The sequence below is a fragment of the Sebastes umbrosus genome, chromosome 24 (assembly GCF_015220745.1).
Source record: "Sebastes umbrosus isolate fSebUmb1 chromosome 24, fSebUmb1.pri, whole genome shotgun sequence".
In the NCBI taxonomy this organism is placed as follows: Eukaryota; Metazoa; Chordata; class Actinopteri; order Perciformes; family Sebastidae; genus Sebastes; species Sebastes umbrosus.
This window is the reverse complement of record NC_051292.1, coordinates 14,897,028-14,920,753: the sequence shown is the minus strand read 5'-3', so window position 1 is coordinate 14,920,753 and position 23,726 is coordinate 14,897,028. Positions and strand designations below refer to the sequence as shown.

The 23,726-nt window shown below is 38.1% G+C and overlaps 1 protein-coding gene across 1 annotated transcript in view; it reads right to left on the bottom strand.

Annotated features, from left to right (window-relative positions):
• LOC119483949 (neural cell adhesion molecule 2-like) overlaps positions 1-23,726 on the bottom strand; it is a 529,018-nt gene that overhangs the window by 491,893 nt on the left and 13,399 nt on the right. Inside the window, 1 exon segment of the mRNA XM_037762474.1 lies at positions 16,601-16,717. The gene's annotated coding sequence lies outside the window, so the exon portion shown is untranslated.

The following is a 23,726-nucleotide window of genomic DNA, read 5'->3' as shown; positions in this document are numbered from 1 at the left end:
CAGCCCACCACACGTCACACACAACTAGGGCTGTGTATTGGAAAGAATCTGGCAATACCATACGTCTCATGATACAGGGGTAACGATTCAATACTATGGGGACTAACATCAGCACACCTGAATCCACTGGACTCATTGGATTCACAAGAGTCTCAACTTTATAGTCATACCCAATTTATGTAATTCCAAGACTGTTTAGAGACCCCAGTATGCAGAAATATTCAGATACACAATTTTAGTTTAGACGAAAATAACACATTTATATTGCATGCATAAAACTGCATGTGATTATCATGAAGTGGGCATGTCTGTAAAGGGGAGACTCGTGGGTACCCATAGAACCCATTTACATTCACATATCAGGAGGGCAGAGGTCAAGGGACCCCTTTGAAAATGGTCTACTTTGGAGCGTTTTTTAGCCTCTTTCCAAGCAAGCTAGTATGACATGGTTGGTACTATTGGATTCTTTAGGTTTTTCTAGTTTCATATGATACTAGTATCTTCAATCTGAACCCGCTACAACCTAAAAATTGCAAGTTGCATTAATGCCTCAAAGAAATCACGTTAACTTTCACAGCTAACATAAATACATTTGAAAATAAATAAAAGATAAATGCAAAAATAAATAAATAATTAAAAAATAAATGCAAAACTAAAGAAATAAATTTAAAAAATAGTAAAAATACATAAATAAATAAGTTAAAGGGAAAATTAAACAGAAGAGTAAATAAATAAGGGAATTCATGCAAAGGTAAATAAATAATTAGTCAAATTAATCATCATCATCATCATCATCATCAAAATGATGGATAAATGTATGTGAATATTTTTAAATACTCATTCACTCTGTAGCTTCCTTCTAGCCCTAAAAGTGAACTGCCTCTGAGAGACAGTAAAGTCAGTCGGGATCACCAGCAATCCCGCGGGTCTCAGAGGGTTAATTAATTGTGGAAAGAAATGTCTAAAATTCAATGAGCTATGGTACAAAGCTCATCTTCAGGCATTGTGAATGTATTATAAATCCGGGGTGAAGTTGAGTACGAGCAAGTTATTGGCAGAGCAGCGACACAAAAAAGCACAATGCAAATTTCAACCAGTCTAAAAATAAAGTTTAGTTTATAGAATTGGAGAGACACATGGTTGGTGTTTCTGTAATTATGTGTATATAAATATAGGATTATTAGCTGGTATTAAGAGGCTCATGATGTTTGATTGTATTGTTAAAAATGTTGTCCTTGTTTGTGAGTATTGGAAGGTCTAGAGAGAGAGGAGAGAAACAAATTTACAGTGTCAACTAGGGGTGTAAGAAAATATCGAAAATATTGAGTATCGCAATATAATTTTTTATTTATAGTTTTTTTTGTTGCAATTTTTAAATAATAGTTTTCATGCAAAGATCAACTCAGTCAATACTGTATTTCATTTGCAAATATATGCACCATCTCACTGTATGTGCCGTCTCAAAGTAGTGCTATGATGTTGAATGTAACAGGGACTGTGATAACTGTGATAGTGTCAACCAAAGCTATGCTACATTCATAATAAATTCCCATCTTTGCGCCACAAGTACCTCACAAGGCCCATTTCCTCCTCAGTCATTTCTAATTTACATCATAATTCAGCTCTGTATTGAAACCAGAAGCTTATTAGCTACTTTAAATCTAGAGGATCTGGGTTCAAGAACCTGCAACCCCGCAAACACTTGTGATTGATGCTGCTCCATATAATTCAGTTTGGCTCCCAAGTCATCATTTATGATTTATTTTCATTAGGCAAGGCGCTGCTGTTGTGCAATTCATTTCTCCACAATAAAACAGCGACAGCGAGACCTCGCTGCAGCTTCATAAAACACCACACGCTTATTCTGTGGCTGTGAAAAATGCAGCAAACAGGCATCAGTTGTTGTCCCCCCACCCCCCCCAAACCCTTCCAACAGTTGTAAAGTATGAAGTGCATTAGTGAGATAACACCTCTATTACTTTTAACAATATTGCTGCTCCTCAGTGGCAACCCGCTGTTGGTTGTTAGTCACACTTATCAACTCAAGGGAAGCATAACTTCAAAAGGCGCTTAGATCTGAGCCAAGCAGTCAGCCATTAGAGAGGAAACAACATATTAGCCTTGCTGTGTTTGATGGCTCCTTCTTCCAACTTCGAATGACAGTGTGAAATTAGACTAAACTGATTTGGAACAGACCTTGAAAAGTTCAACCTCAGGACAGCAGCTTAGGTTTTTTATTTTCTTGCATCTCGGTTTATTGAGCGCTTGTTCTCACTGCTCTCCTTAAAGTTCCAGCTCCAAATGCAAACAGAGTCCTATTACTACCCAATTGCTTTCCTTTTTATCTTTGTTTTAGTCTCTCGTTGGGAGTGGGTTAAAATAACTACTCCATAAAGGGTTAAAATGACTACATTGTTAAGGTTAGAGGACCAAAAAGCATAAAAATGAAACAAGTTGTGGTTTTCTTCCTGGACTCTTGCCAGACGACCAGTGGAGACTCCGGGAAGTCATTGTGTGCTCACGGCCAAGAAATACACTCCTGTTAATTAGTGAGCTTTGGAGATGCTGGTGGAGTTTGTTACAATTGGACAAAGCCAGGCTAGCTGTTTCCCCCTGTTTCCAGTATGTATGCCAAGCTAAACTCACTGGATCCAGTTTCATATTTATTGTACAGACATGAGATTGATACCGATCTTTACATCTAACTCTCGGTAAGAAAGCAAATAACTCCCAAAATGTGGAACTAATCATGACAGGATAGTTGGTCTTGGTATCTAGAACGAGTGATATCTGACCGTAAAACAACAGTTATATTTACACATATAATAAAAACATTTGATGCATGGCTCGAAAATAAATACTGTGTGATAGGAGTGTAAGAAATTATCGAAAATATCTCAAAAACGGTATAGATTTTTTTTATGAAGTTTACGTGCTATGATGTTGGTTAAAGGGAGTGCGATCAATGCAAATGCAGATCCCAGTGTCCTGATTGCATAAAAAGTAAACTTTTTTCAGATTGTATGCATATCACGGTGTGTTCCTTATATTATGACAGTTTTCCTTCAATTTGATTTTTTTTAAAAATCACAATATATCGCCTTGCTTACAGTATCGCAATATATCACAATATATTGAATCGTTACCCCTGTATCGTGATATGTATTGTATCACCATATTCTTGCCAATACACAGCCCTATTGTGTGATTCTCAACTGACTATCGGGATGCCACAAGAACCAGTACTTCGGTACCAAGTCAATGCCAAATTCTGAAAATGTGACGCTACTTGTTTTTCTACAGTATCGCAGGTACCATAGGTACCGACAGACCTCGAGAATACTCACTATCGTTGTGTCCAGGGAACGCACCCTATTTTTTTCATGATAATGCTACATTGCGAATAACAAATCAGTGTCGAAATCGGCAGGACGAGACCCAGTTAACGTTAGCTGTTAGCTCCGTGCAGGACTGTGCTGCTTACCGGCTGCTAACGATAACTAGCTTCATCCTGCACGATTTCAACATGGGAGGTGCAATTGATTAGATAGAAAATAGCAGCGAGCACGTCTACAAATTTTGAACAGTATCGGTTGCCAGGTAGTGATAAGAACAGAAGAAACAACTCACCAGCACTCACAGATGAAGAGTCTTTTTTAGTTTATTTTGGGCAAACAAACGAACATGTTTCAGCTATAAGCCGTCATAAGCGCTGATGACGGCTTATAGCTGAAAGGTGTCATTGATTTACATTATAATGTGTTCAGGCTCTATTCTGTAAAAATTAGTATTGGGCAAAGGTAAATTCTAACGTTAGGATGATGTGTTCAAATGTAATCTTGTAAAATGTAGTTTTTGGTCAAGAAACTTGAATAAATATAGTTGATTGAAAGAGATGTTTTCACATCAATATAAAATAGATAGTAGAGAGGGAATTATGACCTGTTTAACTTCCTAACAAAAACCAGTGTGCAAACACTAATAAAGGAGTGGATGTTGAAGTACATGGGATTTATTGTTGTACTGTTGTTTTCTACCGTGGTAACAAATATGTATTGAAACTCGTGGAATTTCACTGGTATTGGTATCTACTACTAAATTTCTGGTATCGTGACATCCCTAGTACAGACATGAGATTGAAATCAATCTTCACATCTAACTCGCTAAGAAAGCAATAAATGAATGAAATAACCACATTGTAAAGCTTATTTTTTAAACTTCTGTGTGAACTAAAGTACTAGTTTCTCATTTAATTAACAGTTTCAAGTGAAATTATAGACAAAATAAATATTTCCATATATACACATACGTTTTTTATTCACATTGAGTGGTAATTTTAAGTGCGATGTAAAAAGAAAACTGCAACCTTCAAATTATATTCCTTCTAAACATTTCACGTCAGATTTTCTGAGAAATTTGAAAAAGTATGTGCTTATTATCAATTTAGATGACACAATTGTGTATCACGACATCTCGATATTCAATTGAAATACAATAAATTATCATATTGAATTATTGCCCAGCCCTATAAAAAACATTTAATACATAGCTCAAAAATAAATATTATGTGATTCTCAACTGACTGTAGCTGAAAATGTTGTATGTTTTGTTACTCCTGTGTTCACAGATATATCTGAACATTATTTACAAGTAATTTAGCTGTTTCCATGTATGAAAAACAGAATCAATTTGGGACTACAGTATGTATTTGGATGTGGGAGACGCCACTTAAGACCTATACTGCATTTTGTCTTGTTCTGACGCTCTGCACTGTATCTGAATTGCTGCCATGCGTTTAAAATAAATATGAATTGCTGTATGTAAGACTCTAAAGTGTAAGACTTTATATATATCTAATCTGCATGTGAGCATTTCCCACCATACTGTGAAGTTGTGTCAGTGGTGTGTATAACTTGACGCCATGCGGTGCAGTATTTTCCTTTTCCGAATGAGTGATGACAACAAAATGCAAAGCAACACTCTCCTGCATCCAAAACCACACCTACACGCTCTCCTGCTGAGGCTCATTACGGATTTTTGGCAACTCAAGTCGCCACGAACCCCGGGGAAATAAGGCAGAAGGGCCAAGGAAACAGTGCTGCATTCAAAGTCACTCAAAAAAACATCAACAAATCAACTGCGCTTCAAAACAAAATCAGGCTATAATGCAAATATTAGTCATTATGTCACTCAGAGCGTATACAACACTGTTTTTTTTTCGGTAGAGCTCTGATTATATGTTTACACCAGACAATGGCTCCACTGATTCATTTGTCCTCTAATTTCCAATGTTGTATTCATAAAAGGGCTAGTATATTGTGTGAATTCAGCTCCCCCAGTGTCCTCTGTATCACTGTATCCAGCTGTGGCATACTTCTACCATCCACAAACATGAAAATACTGCATGGCAGTAGGGAGAGAGTTTGGTTGAGATAAGTTTGTTTGCTCCTCTCTGCCTCTAGGGAGCCCAGGGGAAGCACACTACAGTCCATTCAGCTATCAGAGCAGCGAAGGGCATTTCGGACATCAGAACAGCTTATTTGTGTGTGTGTTCACAAACAGAGTCTCAGCCTGTCGTTCTGACCAGGCAGCAGAACAATTAAGTCACCGGGGAAGTAGAGGAGGTGGCATTTTGTACTCCGTTAAGTTGTCCTAGCTTGTCGTTTTTACACAATAAGATGTAGTGTATTAATAAGATATCTTTAAAGGGTGCTGGTAGGCAGATTTTGTTACCTTTGGACAGAGCTAGGCTAGCTGTTTCCCCGTTTCCAATGTTTATGCTAAGCTACGCTAACGGTCTCTTGGCTCCAGCTTCATATTCACCGTATGTAGATATGAGATGGACATCTTCTCATCTAATTCACGGCAAGAAAGCCAATAAACATATTTCCAAAAATGTTGCACTTTGAAGGTACCTAGGTTGATGACATCTACTGGTGTGGTTGCAGATTGCAACCAACATGCATACATGCCCATCCCTAGAGCGTAGGTACAATTACATTCCTTGCATGGAATATACTTTCACCATTGAGTCACTGTATCTATGTACTATTAATACAGAAACTGCAGTTCAGATGGTGTTGAGTAACTGGTATTAAAAGGCATTCATTCTGGTTTTATGTGTTAAAAAAGTTACAAATTCTGTCAACTCACTCACAGTAATCAAAAATGGCCTTTGGTCATGAGATGGTAGTTCATGTTTTCTTAGGCCATGAGATTTAAGCCTTTTTCAGGAGAGTCAATTTCCCTGTAAACTCATTTCACATGATTTTGTGTACACCACTTCAACTAGGAATATCTTAAAGTGAGTTAAGGGTTTTAGCTCCATCCACTGTGGCGCTGCTCAAATGTGAAAACCGCACATTAAATCTCCCATTGAAAAGGCACTCTTAAGAATTTCTATGACTCAGGCGGGCAAAGCATCTGCAGAAATAGGCTATTTTGTGCCTGAACCTTCTGCTTCTGTAGCCAGAGGGGACTTTTGTGAAGTGACAGTGGAGTGGATGGCCTGGGTCATCTGCTATTATTGTATTTTTGTGTGAAATTGCTACATCAATGAGGGCAGGTAGGTTGGGAGTGGAGAGGCTTACTAAATGTGTTCCAGCATTTCTGATATTCAAGAGAAGGGGTTTTTTTTCTTGCTTCTTCTGACTGCAAGTACAGTGGTGAAAAACAGACGGAAAAAATGAAAATATGTTAATGTTATGGCCGTGTTCAGTCCACTTTGATGACCACAGAAGAAGAGAAAGTTTGTAATAATAAAGAACCTGCATTCTTTCTAACAGCCAGCAGGGGGCGACTCTTCTGGTAGCAAAAAGAAGTCTTGTTGTATAGAAGTCTATGAGAATATGAACCTACTTCTCTCTTGATTTATTACCTCAGTAAACATGAGTTTATGGTCTCAATCTCTAGTTTCAAGTCTTCTTCAATACAGCATGATGTTCATTTAGTAAATTATGGTACCATTTAGAGTCAGATAGACCATAAAGCAGGGGATGCTTTATGGCGGGGCTACCACAGCATTGTCCGGTCTGTTGTGTTTTCGTCTTGGAATTTTAACCCTTTCACAGTGTGTTTTCAGTTTCTGAAAATGAATTGCAACATTTTTGGTTGCCTAGAAATGTCTTATTCAGCGTTTGGTTGTACTTAGCTCCACCCTCTTGTGTCAACCCAAGATTGGGACGGCCAAAAACCAAGATGGCAACGGCCGAAAACCAAAATGCCAACAGCCATAAAACCAAGATAGCAACGGCCAAAAACCAAAATGGTGACGGACAAAAACCAAGATGATGATGGCCAAAAACCAAGATGGCGACGGCCAAAATGCCGAACACAAGGCTTCAATATAGTCCACAAACCAATGGTTGACGTCACGCTGACTACGTCCACTTCTAATATACAGTCTATGGGTAAGAACAAATGGGCTTGGGGCTGCCACAGACTGGATAGGGAAGTTGTGAAATATTGAGAAACAGACAGAATTTTTGGACAATTAGAAAAATATACAAGACCAGATGATGGGGCCACGTGAAAAGTAAAGGGATCACCAAAGTTATTAGAATTTGTCCTCAAGGGACCGTCAATTTTTGCAGTAAATTTCATGGCAATTCATCCGATAGTTGTCAAGATATTCCACTCAGAGCTACAAATATCAACCTTGTGGTGGCGCTAGAGGAAAGGTCAGGGGATCACCAATGTTATAGGCTTTATCCTCTGGGGACAATGAATGTCTGTACATAATTTCATGGCAATCCATCCAATAGTTGAGATATTTCAGTCTAGAGCCGACCGCTTATTTAATAGCATCATGTATTCTTTTTTTAAAGTTTTAAAAAGTTGAACCTATTGTCATGCTGTCCCAAACTGACAAACAGATTAAACAAATGAGATCATGCGCTGCATTCAAAGAAAATATCAGTCTGCTTTCAGTTTTCTTTTTGCACGCGTGAATGGTCCTTGATTTCTACATCAACAAAACCTTTGATGAAGCCTTTTAGTTTCTGATTTATTTTTGAAGTTATAAAATATACATCCTTGAGAAAGGTCTATGGACATTCATTGGATGTATTATGAAGAAAGAACATTCATTGTTCCCTTGGTAAATTACACTAGCATTTCTAGTTTTGAAGATCTTTTTTTTTCTTTTTTTTTTAAATCCCCTTGAGGACGTCCTTATCCTCAGAGACTGATTGATCCAATTTTCTGATTAATACCACTCACCCAAAATCCTTCGAGGACTCACGCACACTTAGCTGACTTAACAGGACACACGCACATCAAAAAGGCTCTGAATGAGAAGCTGGAGCACAATTGTTTTGTTGCCAGCAGCATCCTTGGTCTCACAGGTAAAGAACTTCTGAGCAGATCAAGAGTGGAGCCGACCGTCTGTCCAACTCCTTTGGCAATGTCTATTATCCCGGTTTCATCAGGTCAAAATCCTGTTCTCAAGATCAAAACTATCTTTGAAGTGTGAGATGGTCTTTTGATGTAACCAAGAAAAAATCAGGATGACCGAAGGTTAACCACTCAGGTCTTTAAGCCAGTAGTTAAGAAGAAATTGCAATACTCCGGGGGACAAAGTATGTCTCTCTTTGCAGCTTCTTGTTTCATGGAAACATGTCAAGAAGCTGTCATTCCTCATGAAAAAAAAAAGTCAAGGTTCCTGATTGAGACCTTTTCTCAGTAAAATCACTTAAAAAAGTCTACTTTTCATTAAGAAATGCCTAGATTAGGGGCTGCACGATTATGGCCAAAATGATGATCATGATTATTTTGATCACTATTGAGATCCCTTTATTATTATTAATTTAGATATTTTTAAAATGAAAAGTCTCTAGAAGTGTATGATTCAACTTTTTCCCATGGTCTAGTGTTAAAAAAAGGTAACAAATTAAATCGTAATATCAAATCGCAATACTTAAAAATCGCAATACATATCGATTCGGCACTCAAGTATCGTGATAGTATCGAATCGGGAGACAGGTGTATCGTCCCAGCCCTAGTAAAACTTTATTACTTCTTTCAACCTTGACAAAGGCAGCACAAAGCCCTAGACATATAATATTAGAAGGCGAATATTTTGCAATGTCGTGTCATTTATTAGTCGTTTATTCGTAATATTTATAAATCACCTGTATTTCCACACTCTCACTTTAATAAAAACTTTTTTTTTTCTCAAACTGCTGCTCGTCTCTCACTGTGTCTCTTTCGTATCATCAATCGATGGAGGAGTAACCACGGTATTTGTATTTTAAGACATCATGCTGGGATGAAACAAAAAACTTTCCTGAGCTGGAGCTATACTGACGAACGCATCGTGATATAATATTGATCATTCATATTTAATCAGTGCCACTTCATGGATAGTCCAGGCAGAAAATACACTTCCTACTAATTTTGTTCCTCACCTTGATTGTGGGAGATTTTAAAATGGGACTGCATTTATTTTTGATGATGTCTTGTCTGTGCAGCACACGTAAGTAGAGCCAGTGATGAGCAGCTATTCAGCCTGGCACTGTATTTACATGATGTAACCTCGTATGACCTTTTCAAAATAGATCTAGCGAATGTGGCTGGGTCGAGGTTTTACAGAACAGACTGCCACGCTTTTATTCCATTTCTCAATTACAGGACCGGGTGAGCGCCGCAAGAAGACAAGACAGTAATGATCAAACTCAGACACCTTCAACTTCCTGCACCCTCTCAACTCATTTGTCCTCTCTCTTATTGTCTGCTGCAGCATGGCTCAAAGCTGCAGAGTCTCTGCTAAAAAGCAAAGGTCGCAAAGCACACAGACGTCTGGTTTGAAGAACTTTCACGTTCAAGGGCTTCAGACGGGCTGAATAACACATTTGAGACCATCTGCTGAGCCTTGTAGTCACTGCTGCTACGCCGATCAAGATTTCTGTTCTCGTATGTTTGTTTTCCCTTTTAACATTACAAGAAGAAGGCTTTTAGGATGAGGACTGACTGATGTGTTTGGCAAATGTAACACTATCTCAGGTAAAGTTGGCTGCAGTTGCTGGTGTGTAAACTTCCCCAAATCCAACATTAAGAGCAGGACAGAGCTGCTAATGTTAGCCTAAACTCTGGTAGCATCCAAGACGGGCTTCACGATATCACGATACGATCTTGCTGCGATTTTAAACGTTTCGCAATATGCTGAGTATTACGATTAATATATTGCGATTTTATTACCTTTTTTCAACTGCAAATTATGCAGTTTGTCAACATCTGTCTTATGTAAAAACATAGTTTTCACTCAGAGTTTTCATTCACATATCTTGAGGTCCGAGGTCAACAGACCCATTTGAAAATGGCCATGACAGTTTTTCCTTGCCAAAATGTAGCCTAATTTTGGACCGTTCTTTAGCGTTCTTCCAGACAAGCTAACATGACATTGATTCTTTAGGTTTTCTAGTTTCATATGACACCAGTATCTTCACTCTGGCTTTAAGAATGAGCCCGCTACAACCTCTAAATGAAAAAATAGCGGTTAGGCCAGGGTCTGAAATTAGCACCCGCCCGCCAAAAAAAAAGTACTCAAAAGCATGACGCGACTACTACCAAACCTGAGGAGACGCACCCTATTTTCCCTGATAATGCTGCACTGTTAACAACAAATCTGTGTTGAAATCAGCAGGAGTAGAGCTAGTAACGTTACCTGTTAGCAGCAGGTGGGCAGCACAGTCCTGCTTGACTAAATAACGGAGCTACTAACGTTAACGGAGGTGCCATTGAGTTACAATTATGAGGCGTTCAAGCTCTGCTCAGAAAAAAGGACCATTGGGCGAAGGTAAATTAAAACGTCGTCAAATGTAATCTCGTAAAATTAAGTTTTTGGCGAGAAACTTGAATAAATCCAGGTGTTTGAAGGAGAAGTTTTCACAGCAATATAAAATAGATATTACAGAGGTAATTATGACCTGTTTAACTTCCTAACAATTTACCAAGATTTTTTTTAAATCAAAGCAAATATTTAAATAATCAATCATTTCAATTGTGTGTTTTTATGCAAACAACCACCATAGATGACAATAGCAAAGTACAGTACAATTCTGTGTACATAGGGCAACATAGGGCTCCACCGGAAGCCATGATGTAATTCAAACACTGGAATTTACCATGTCAATGTTTTTTATGTAAAATATATCGAACATTGAATTACATCAGATCTCAAGTGTTATTCCTTCATTTGGCGCAGAGATTTCAAAAGCGGCAGATGAAATTTCTGAGTGGCAGACAAAAAAAATATTTGTCTGCAACAGTGGCAGGAAGTGAAAACAGTTCATTTCAGACCCTGGGTTAGGCCCACCGCTGGGCCGTCGGATTGTTAAGAGGTTAATAGTTTATATAATAAAAGATCGATACTTGACCTCCGTGTATCAATATAATGTTGCGATACTATATTGTATCGATGTTTTCCCCCACCCCTATAAATTAATAGAACGTAGCTAGTTAATGATGTGCTCTTTGGCCTATAAAGTAACTCTCAGTTGCTACTATAAGCAATAAGCTAATTGGCCTTACATGCTAAAATTAGCAGTTTAAGTTAGAGTGAATAAACACACTGTTTAATCCATTCCTAAAATGTTTGCTTGTGTTTTTGTAGGATTTTGACTTTAAAATAAAAGGTTTTGTGGAACTCCCCAATTTTCACGTGCTTTCACCTTCTTCCCCGGATCTATATCGTTTAAAGATTTGCTTCATCCGATCTACTCTGAGGAAAAACATGTACAGTGACTATCTGAATAGAGGACACAGCGGTTGCCAAGGAGAAAAATTCATGCGTCTCCATGTAGTTACTTTCTTCACAAACACGTCATTCCTATACTTACAGTAGCAGCCGGACGTTCACAGAGGCCACAAAGCCATCTGAATAAAATATGCGTCAAAGTCAGATAACATGGACTTTTCTAAAACCCAAGGGCCCAAATAAAAGTTATACATCACTGATAAACAAAATTAATTGCCCTCTCCCTTTCCTAGAGTTAATTGCCTTTGGGCGTTTCATCTTACAGCTTAGCTGTGTTTGTTTTTAAATTATTTATTCATATAGCAAATTATCATTCTTTACGCTGCCTCTCTCGTTTTCTCTCTCTCAAGCTCACTCGATTTTCTTTTCCAGCCCTAATCCAGAGGTTCAAGGTGAGCAGCAGTAGAAATTTTCTATCATGAATAAACCATTTTTTATGCCCTCTCTCAACACCACTATTTAGCAATTTACTGGTTGAATCAGTGCTGTTAATGTGCCCTTGCGTACCACCACGAGAAATGTGTTCTATTACCAGGTGTTTTAAAGAGTTACCCACTGGTCAAGGTGAAAGGTTGAAACTCCAAAAGGCATCAACAACAGTCAAATAAAACGCTCAACAATACTGACATTTATTTTCCTGCCCACAGAGCTCTTCTTCATTCCTCCCCTGGTCTACAACCAGCTGTATCAGGTTGGCAGGTGACTATCTTTTATTAAAGATTTCTCCAGCAGTACTGTCTTCTCCCCATATCAAATTAATGCGCTAGCAGGCTTTGCATTCTTGCCATGTTTCAGATACATACAGGACTCTGCATGAAATAGAAAAATGGTACACCATAACTAAGGGCATTTTTTTACTCTAATTGGCTGTGTGGATATTATTTTTGTGTCATGGCTCGAGTAGAAAACAACTGCTAGATGTTAAAAATAAATGTGCAAACAAGATATAATTACCAGCCGTGACAGTGTGTATTGTTTTCATCGTCTGTGTGTGCGTCATCATGGCAAAATCCTGGGAACTCCTACTGTAGCAGGAACTACCACAGAAGCAGTTTTGAGTACTTTGCCAGGTGTTTATTTTTTCTGTCTGTGGACAGATTTTGTCAACCTCATAGTGTCTCAACTGTGCAAGATGAAGTCACGAAACTTTACAGGTGTGTAGTTGAGATCAAAACAAAGGCCGAGTTCGAAGATGGGCGAGGTCCGAGCAAGGGCGCCGCAAGTGGTCACATAAAACAATCGCATGTTAAAACCCATCAAGTCTCTCTTCAAGAAAGTTTTGGACTGGAAACCTTTTCATTTCCATTATTGCGATATCATAAGTAGGGATGCAACAATACTGATACCAGTATCGGGTCCGAAACTGTGATCATGTACTCGTACTCACAAAACGGTGAACAAACAGTGGAGAATTGGCCATTGGCCAAATCCCTTTACGCCCTTGGACCGATTAGGCATCACGGCTGGGGTGATCTAGAGGTGTGACTCTTTACTGGCCTCAAGGTTCGATTACAATTCACCTGTCAATGATCAATCGAATGCACAACAATTCGCGATGCATCTCAATGTATCACATCCTCAATTTTTCTATATTACTGCACATGGCTACTTTTTCATCAATTAATAGCCTACAAGAAGTCAGATAAATCTGAACTTTTCATTCAGAAAGTGCATTAAAAAAAAAATCAGACTACAACAGTCTATATTATAAAAGCAGCAATACTTTTCAATACCAGTGTCTGTGTGACCCACCTCAGTACATTAATCCTTCTGCAGCGCATTGCAATTGTGCTGTAATCTACAAAAATAACAGGGCACTTCCTTAATGCCTATGGCATTTTACACTGCAGGAATTAGCCTAGCGTTAGTTACTTTTCCTTTCTCATAGCCGGTAGGTCGGTTATCAGTTAAAAACTTCAAAATTAGCATCCCTACTTCAAAATTTCGAATGAAAACCTTTTTAACACCATTTACAAGATATTAGAAAAGCATGTTTTTACATTTTCTCAAGCAAAGATATACTACTTCAATCATTGTTGAACAGTGCAGCAATAAAACTCAGCAGTTCATCTCTGTAAGGCAAGGATTTCCTTTAGAAAACTCAAGTGTCGGTAAGTGACTGGTGCTTTTTTGTGCCATTCTTCGGGTCCAATGCTACAACATCACAAAATAACAAAAGTGAAATAAGGAAGCCAAATACTGCTATCCATCTCTATTTACTCCTTTTCTTTCTTTCTCCTCAGCTCAGTGAGTCACTCAGAGAGTATTTCTTTCTAGCAGAGCTCTGCTTACATCTTGTTTTTTAGTCTGCAAACCTTTTTCTATTGGCAGCAAGAGACTTGATCTGGTCATATATACTGTACAGATGTGTGAAGATGTTGGGAAAATTAAAACAAAGGTTGAAATGTCTACATGGATCAAACCCCTCACGAGGGCAGTAATCTAAGAGTCTAAGTAGCTTTATCAACATCATCCACAACATGACGTACATGTGACCTTCCAGCTCATACGTCATGTTATACACCACACCCGTCTACCTACGAACACTCCCATTACCGCTGACGTCTGCCCACAGCTGCATCTACCGACAGAACCCCTCTCCACCTGCATCAGTGTGAGTGCACCCTGGAGGGCTGTATTGTCTATGTTAATTCACACTCGTGGATTATCATAATGCTCCCCGAGTGTTAGTCAACATGTTGCTGTGGATTTCGTGCTGTTCCACTGAAATTCCGCAGCAGGGAGCATCCCCATGAGCCGGATCATACCAACAGACTAAACTGTAACTGCATTTTGCTTTGTGACAGAAATAGAGCCGAGTACAGTATGTGTCAGAAACGCCGTTCACAATGTCCAAGTGTTTATTTTTGTCTTTTAATACTTATAATATCCTCTGTGGCTCTGAAGGAAGCTGTCTTAAGTCTGAAAAAAACAATAATAATCATCTCAGTTTAAGCTACAGTACAGTGCCAGGCAGGGAGGGTTTAATGAAAGTAGCCAATCAGTTGCATTACGGGAAGTTTAGTGCTTTTGGAGCTTAACCCATACTAGGGACTAAAAGTGTGAATATCTCAACGTTATTGTTACGGTTGGACCCGAATATTCAGCTATTCGTTCATTGGGTATCAATTTTCAATTATGGTATTTGGATATTTGTTGGATTTTTTTAACCCCCCGAGATTACAAACATGCATAAAACATACTATACCTTTTGGAAAATGGAACATTTTTATTGTTTACTTCCTATTATATCTTGTTTTTGTTTTCTACTGATGCCTCTTGTTTGAACTGTCCCCTTTGCTGCTGTAATACTGCAAATGTCCCCGCTGTGGGACTAATAAAGCATTATCTTATCTTATTTTTGTTCGAAAAAAAGCATGCGTGGGGGAAGCCTCTGATTGTGTGACAGAGGAATTGTGCTGCTCTAATGACGAGTCTGTTCTCCCTACTAGCCGAGAACTTAAAGTTAAAGCACTCCTCCGTTCATGGCGGTCCGACCCGCACCCCCAAAAATGGTATGTAATACGAAAATACTGTGTTTTTCAGCCACTACGATGAGAGTCTTTCCCAACCTATATTCTCAATAAAAGGCTCCACTCACTCAACATTGCCAGGAATGTAACAACTTGGAAGACTTTCAAACACTATTTATAACTGTGCATCGAGCAAAAAGCTTGCTTACCGTGGTCACACTTTGGCCTTGAGGCATGCATTTACTTGCTCTCACACTGAGGAGCTTTAAATTGAAGACACACGGGCCCAATTCCAAACCACCTCTACCCACTTCCACTCCATATGCGCATTTGTGTCCACAGTATTAAGTGCAATCCCAAGTGGGAGTGTAGGTGGGTTATAAAACCCTACAACAACGAGTCTGCATCGATGCCGGCTAAACCAGCTGCCCTTACTGAAGGCGTGCAACGCCGTCCTGGAGCACGCTCCAATCCAGGTTCCGTGCGACTACCGGTACAAATATTTACTGTAAACTGATCAAACTAAGATAGATATTTAATTTACTCTACTTTATCGTCATACAGGCATCATCAATTTAAAGTAAATATATTGTATTGATGATGAAATATACCCCTGTCTAGTCTAGAAAACAGTAGACATGTTCATTAGATTGTAAATTGTTATATTTATACATATATATATATATATATATGTATATATATATACACACAACATATATTTATTATGTTTTACCTATCAGGAGCTATAACCCCATAATTTATATCTATAATTTTATAATTTAGTGCAATAATTCAGCTGTATAATAATCTGGTTTACTCCAGCATTAACACTGCATTTATCTATACAGAACATTTAAAATAATATTCTTATTTATTTACACTATTCTTGCATTTTTATTTATGCATACATTTATATTATTTGCATACAGTAGATCATGTTTGTAAGCATTATTATTTCCACTGTTATATATATTTCTTATTTATATTTTCTTTTTATATATTTATATTTATATTCTAGAACGGGGGCAAAACATAACTCAATTTCCCCCCAGGGATCAATAAAGTATTTCTGATTCTGAGAGATTTGCGTCTCTCTCTCTCTCTCTCTCTCTCTCTCTCTCTCTCTCTCTCTCTCTCTCTCTCTCTCTCTCTCTCTCTCTCTCTCTCTCTCTCTCTCTCTCTCTCTCTCTCTCTCTCTCTCTCTCTCTCTCACGCACGCACGCACGCACGCACGCACGCACGCACGCACGCACGCACGCACGCACACACACACACACAAATCCCAGTACTTACACATCCCCCCACCCAGCGCACCCCACTGGTGTCCATGTCTCAGAGTGATTAATGGTTGCTCATTGTACCCCACACTCACCTGCATTCAGCTGTTTGATGGATGGGCCTGTATGCCTGACAGATGGACAGATGTGGCATGGCAGGGCACCCAGGCAGGGAGCGACACCTCGGTCCTGCTGCCATCAGCAGCCGCTTCCTACTTAGCGAGCACAGAGAGAGGAAATTATGAGAGAAAGGGAGAGAACAAATGGTTCAGATTTTATTTTTTCTTCTGGTCAAAACAGCAACTGGTTGACATTCGGTGAAAATATCACTGAGAAAACATGAAACAAAAGTGACAGGTGACCAAGTTTATGTGCCTTCTGAGGGCATGTTTTTGCTATAAAGCTTTTTGATAGAAAAAAAAATCATTGCCTGAGGGCTTCCTGGCGGCTCAGTTGGATACAGTGTTTGCTTCACAAGTGCAACACCCCTAGGTTAGTAACACTGGTTTACTGGGCTGGGGCTCAGGAACAGGTTCAGGAGCCAGATGAGATGTGATAAAAACAGTGTTGAAAATAAAACTATGTGCACAGGCAGGCTAAGAAACCAGGAAAATAAATCCAACAAAGAGCAGGCAGACATACTGTAGGGTAACTGAGGTCAAAACCGGTAGAGGCAGGAAAAAAGAGTGGAGAGAGTAAAACTAGCAAACTAACCAGGGTACTGAGGGAAGTTAATTCCAAGTGAAGAGCAGGTGAGCAGGCAGGTTTAAATGTCAGCTAACAGGAAATGCGGGAAAACATGCGGAGGCCCTCTAGTGGACACGAGGGGTGACTGGTGCTCCCAAAACTACATCACTACATAATGAGCCTCATACAGGAAGCAATATGCAAATTTACAAATTTCCTCTTATTTTGTTAGTAACCATTGATTTACAGGATTCACCAATGTTTTAGTATTTTTGCTTTTCTCTTTTTTAATTTGACTTTTTGCACGAAAAATTAATCGCATTAATCGATTATCAGTAGGGCTGTCAATCGATTGAAATATTTAATTGCGATTAATCGCATGATTGTCCATAGTTAATCACTATTAATCACAAATTAATAGCACATTTTTTATCTGTTCAAAATGTACCTTAAAAGGGAGATTTGTCAACTATTTAATACTCTTATCAACATGGGAGTGGACAAATATGCTGCTTTATGCAAATGTATGTATATATTTATTATTGGAAATAAAAAAAAAGAACATAAAATAATGTAAAATATTGTCCAGAAACCCTCATAGGTACTGCATAAAAAGTAAAAAATATGCTCAAATCATAACTTGGCAAACTGCAGCCCAACAGGCAACAACAGCTGTCAGTGTGTCAGTGTGCTGACTTGACTATGACTTGCCCCAAACTGCATGTGATTATCATAAAGTGGGCATGTCTGTAAAGGGGAGACTCGTGGGTACCCATAGAACCCATTTACATTCACTGATCTGGAGGTCAGAGGTCAAGGGACCCCTTTGAAGATGGCCATGACAGTTTTCCTTGCCAAAATTTAGCGTAAGTTTTAAGCGTTATGTAGCTTCCACACGTTATTATCACGTTAACTTTGACAGCCCTAGTAAATATTAAAAATAAGAATAAGAAATGAGAATGCTAATGCTAATACCTGCCATTACATGGTGTTTAAGGGGCGTAAACATTGCTAACAATAAAACAATCAACCACAAGCCTCCAATTTATGATCAAGTGGGATCTATCATTAAGCACAGCTGGGTTAGAGCAGATGTGGATGGTTAAGAATGTGTGGTGGTGCTATTAATTTATTCTTTGCAATATTATTGTACAATGTCTACATGCGTGCAGGCATGCATTTATATAGTTGTGTATACAGGTACATATTTATTTGTAATATATACATAATGTGTATGTATACAGTCTAAGCAACGACGTGGAATTTTTATTTTATGTTATTTTATTTTATTTTTTGTTTTAATTTTGTTTATTATGTCTCTTTAAAATGTAAAAATCAATAAAAAGAAAACAAAAAGAAACGTTTGTCTTATTTTTTCTCTTAAAATTTAAGGGAAAATTTAAGAGGATGTTGCTGTACGAGGGCAAATGAAAACCTATCCAGGTTTCAATATGTAATATGGTATAAAAGTTGTAGTTGGAAAGGTGATAGAAAAGTTGTAGTTGGAAAAGTGACAAAGTTGTGCTCACAGCTGCAATTAAGCTAATTATGATAAATTGCAGGTGTCGGTGAGACAGCTTGAGAAATAAACAATATGATAAAGAATAAAACCTTTGGAAAAACATCTTGTTTTCTCTTTGAAATTTAATTGGCAGTGTCATTATGAAGTTGCCGTTTGATGAAGTTGCTCTTTAAACTCTTGATCCCAGACATGCTTTGACTCATCACCACACTCAGATGAAATGAAAGATGAAATACCACAAAGGTAATCTTTTAAAGAAAGGCATCAACTGTATTTTGTATCGATTCATTTTGATTTTATATTGAATATGTAGGTCATGCAGCAAGCAATTACTTTAGTTTTTAACAGACGAGTTTGTTCATAAAATAAAATAGATTTAATGCAGGTTCAATAGACTGGAAGGATATAATAGTTATACATTTTCAATTATTTTGCATTTTGCAGCTGAAATGACAAAAAAACAGGCTGGTTTCCAAAAAACAACAACATAAGACACAACAGTCCAAGATATGAAATAGTCGACATGGACTTTAGATTATTAGTCTTTTGATATTTACTGTTTTTTGTCATTAAGTGACAAGTAAACACAGACGTCAATAAGCAATCATCCTCCAAATAAAACAGCTGTTGTTGCCTGTTGGGCTGCAGTTTGGGCCATGTTATGATTTGAGCATATTTTTATGCTAAATGCAGTACCTGTGACTAAACGGCAAAACAGCCTTCCTGTTCTGACTTTGGTGATTGACACAGGATGTCTTTAAATAAAGTGGAATATTGTGAAAACGCCTGCAGATAACCTTTTGGTAGATATGAACCAACATTAGCTCCTGCGTCTTTATCTCCATTTATCACTCCACCTATTTTTAAATCAAGTCTTATTTAGTGGTATGTGACACCATCTCTCTACTATCCATCCACACCACTAAAGCTCACCGTGCTGCTGCGTTTGAGCTACAAGACAGCGGCTCTATTCTGGGCTGCTGAAGTGAAAGCGGTGGTTTCAGTTAGAGCAGCAGACAGAGCCATAAATCATATGTCTACTAATGGCAGCTCCAAATGAGCCCTCTCATCAGACAAGACAAGTGCCTTGCTTTGTGTGCTACTTCAGGCTCCACTATAACATCTGTGCGCTCTCAAGCAACTGTGCATGAGATATGTTTTCGCCCTTGTATTCATTAGGAATTGTCTACTGAGCCCTAACAGTTCAATTTGGTGTAATTTAGAGTGTATCTGAAAAGCAGGCTGTGACAAACACGCAAGAGCAGAGAATTCTTACTCTTGCTGCCACATTTTCAACCCAAAAAAAGAACTTTTCTTGTCATTGTCATGACACATTTTTAATTACATTTTAATTGAGAACTTGAGAACAGTGTGTCGACTCTGGCTATTTCAGGATAGGATTTTTTTAATTTATTTAATATGCCAAAAATATTTGATGTTCAGACTGTAGCAACAGTTTGTATCAGTTTGGCATTCACATCCCTCCATCTTGGACATATCCCTGACGGGCTGAGTAAAGATGATGCATACCTCCTATAGGGCTTACTGGCAGTAAATAAAAGGCCATTACAAAATACTGGCTACAGATGATTGTCCAACTGCTGGCCTGTTTGTCAATATTGTTAATAGGGATGCACCGATACTGATACCTGATTGGATATCGGGCCGATACTGACTCAAAAAGCTGGATCGGTGACAATGTATCCGATCTATTCAGTTCTATTCTGTTTATATACTATAAACATTACATACTGGAATTTTAAGTCATGTTTAAATTTTGACCAATATTTTGCAGCATTCAAAAGGTTTATACTTGAATTGTAATTCCTGTTCCTATTTCGATTTTTTTTACCACAAATTGTTGGTGTACGATTTATTATTTTAATAATAAATAAAAAAAATATTTATTTTGAAGATTTTTCACCAAGTTACTGGTGTACGATTTATTATTTTAATAATAAATACAAATTCTGTTAATTTTAAAGATTTTTTAACAAGTTACTGGTGTACAATTTATTATTTTAATAATAAATAAAAAGTCTGTTGCTTTTGAAAATTTTTCATCAAGTTGCTGGTGTAAGATTTAGTGCTTCAGGGCCATAAAAAAATAAAAACAGCTTAATATTTAAGTGACCTGAACCCAGTCACAGCGAGGGTGAGGGCTTTCAAGCGCACTCATGCCAAGATGAGGATAATCCAGCGGCTGATACGACACCCCACTCAGTCTGAAACCATAAATTAAAAGTCATACTGCATTTTGCGGCCGATGAGACCGTGGCACAATTTGATGTGTAACCCCAGCATGGGTCAGTGTCTCTTTTTGAGGGCCAAAACCATTGAATGTTAGGCTTTTGTTCCAATTGGCAAGCATATAATGGAGTTTGAGAGGAGTATGCTGGTGCTGTATGGAGATAGGGACTGAATGGAGGAGAATGTAATTACTATACCTGTCTATGCAACAATGGCTAACCACCTTTGTCGCCCCTCACTCCACTTGAAGAAGCCAGACAGCAAGTGCTGTTGGATTGTGGGAGCACAAAAGCCGCCCTTGCTGCTGACTCCCAAATCAGTGTCTTGCACTTGCGCTCGGACAAGAGAAAAAAGGATACGTCAAAGTCCTCTTTAACGAGGAGATGTGTGTATCTGGATGTCTACTTTTATAGCAGCGCTGGAAATTTATTTATCTACTCTGTTGCATAAATTGTTTTTTTAAAGATGATATGAGGCTTTAAGGTTGCAGGCATGCAAACATAAAAATAACTGGGTAATAAAAAAATGCAGCTACTTAAAGGGAGGGAGAATTATGTCAAACATAAGAGTAACAAAAAAGGAAATATTCTGCTTGTTTACAATTTTGCTTGACATATTTTGTATCCTTAAAAACTTTCAGGCTGAACTTCGGTAGCAATCTATGAGGAAGATTCAAAGCTTCGGCAATCAGAGTCAAGCAGTGTTGTATTTGATATATCATTACTGTCCCCTCCCCCTCTGTTGAATGAGCTGCTCCCCCCCAAGGCCATAGCTGGTTACTGCACAAAAAAAAACATCATATACTATCCCCCCCTCTGTTATGTTGCATGAGAAACTGCTCAGCAGGTGTCACACCCTCCCACGACTTCCTAACAGCGTGCTTGAAATGCTGTCGCGAGTCCTCCGGGTTATCATGCATGCATGCATGAGCACCCTGCACACTGCAGCCAATTACAGAGGAAATACACATGATGATGTCACACGGCGATTAAGCGACATGATGCATGATGAGGAGGAGGAGTAGAGGGGAGAGGATAATACGGGTGATGATGATTATTAGCATGATGATAAATGATGTCATATCATGAATAAAGTGACACAAGATGGCATACAATTACATAAGATCTTATTCTGGGTTTGCTCGCTTGGTCAGCCTATGAAATGTTGTCCTGGGCCTAGAGCTTATTCTATTAACGCATCCAGAGGGGACTTATGTATCATAAAGAGACATAGTGGCTGTTATACGGATCAAATAAATGACATTTCAATAAGCTCTTATCATTCAGCCTCACTCGTCACCATAAAATGAATTTTATCGCTGCTTTGACTCGTTACAAGATTGATTTCTTAATGCACCGGGTGAATATGCGTCCAAACAGGGCAGAGAATGATAAATGTGCTTTATTTAAATGCATTTTTAACAAACCTGATTTAGCTGAATACCTATTAACTAGTGTTTTAGAAATGAATTCAGCAATTCTTTGGAAAGAGAGGAGGAGAGTCAGTGTTCAAGGTTGTTTAAACTTTTCACTGGAATCTAAATTACAAAAACAGTTGCGGTATTTTTGGATTTGTGATGAAGCTTCTGTGACTAATATCATTATGTTAAAGAGGGTCAGAGAGATAAATCCACAGATAATGGTCACCCAACTCTGCGGTTCCCCTCAACTCTACGGTGGTCTTTTAGCTTATTGTTTTGGTTTTATGACCCACAAATCTACTGTTTTGGTTTTGAGCTTCCTGCCCAGCACCAAACAATAGAAAGACTAGGGCTGCAACTAATGAGTATTTTCATTGTCGATTCATCAGTCGATTACTTTCTTGATTAATTGATTAGTTGTTTGGTGTATAAAATAATAAAAGAAAATGGTGAAAAATATCGATCAGTGTTTCCCAAAGCCCAAGATGAAGTTATCAAATGTCTTGTTTTGTCCACAACTCAAAGATATTCAGTTTGCTGTCATAGAGGAGGAAAGAAACATTTCATATTAACATATTCACATTTAAGGAGCTGGAATCAGGATATTTAGACTTTTTTCTTAAGAAAATGTACTCAAACCGATGATAATCGTTAGAGCCAAAGCACTTAATCGATTAGTTGATTGGCGGAAAATTAATCTGCAACCATTTTGATTATTGATTAATTGTTAAGTAACTTTCTTGCTTGCAAAATTGCCCCAAAAATTCTGGTTCCGGTTCTCATTTGTGATGATTTGCTGCTTTTCTTTGTCTCACGTTATGATAAATCATATATTTTGTTTTTTTGGACGGAAAAAAATGCAATTTGAAGACGGCATTCTGGACTTTGAGAAATTATAAAGGCGTTTTTTAACTATTTTATGATATCTAATACCAAATAACCCAAAGCCCAAGATGACTTAAACAAGAGTTTACCGTCATAGAGGAGTAAAGAAACCAGAAAATATTCACATTAAAAAAGCTTTTTTTTTCTTTAAAAAAATACTCAAACAGATTCATTCTTTTTGGACTGAAACATATTTACTTGTTCACTTACTGCAGAATAAAGTTTTGAGTCTAGGAAATGGTTACATTAAAAAAACGCGAAAAATACAAGAACAAACAAATCAAAACAGCCACAAGCGCCGATTCGGGGTTCAAACCAATACGGACCGTTAGAAGTTGAAAGCTAAAGATAAGATAAAGATAACTAACTGACCACTGGACAGACTTTCACTAATTTACGACCAAATCTGTTGCATTTGTAGCGCCCCCTAGTGGTCGATTGGAATCAAACTTTCAGG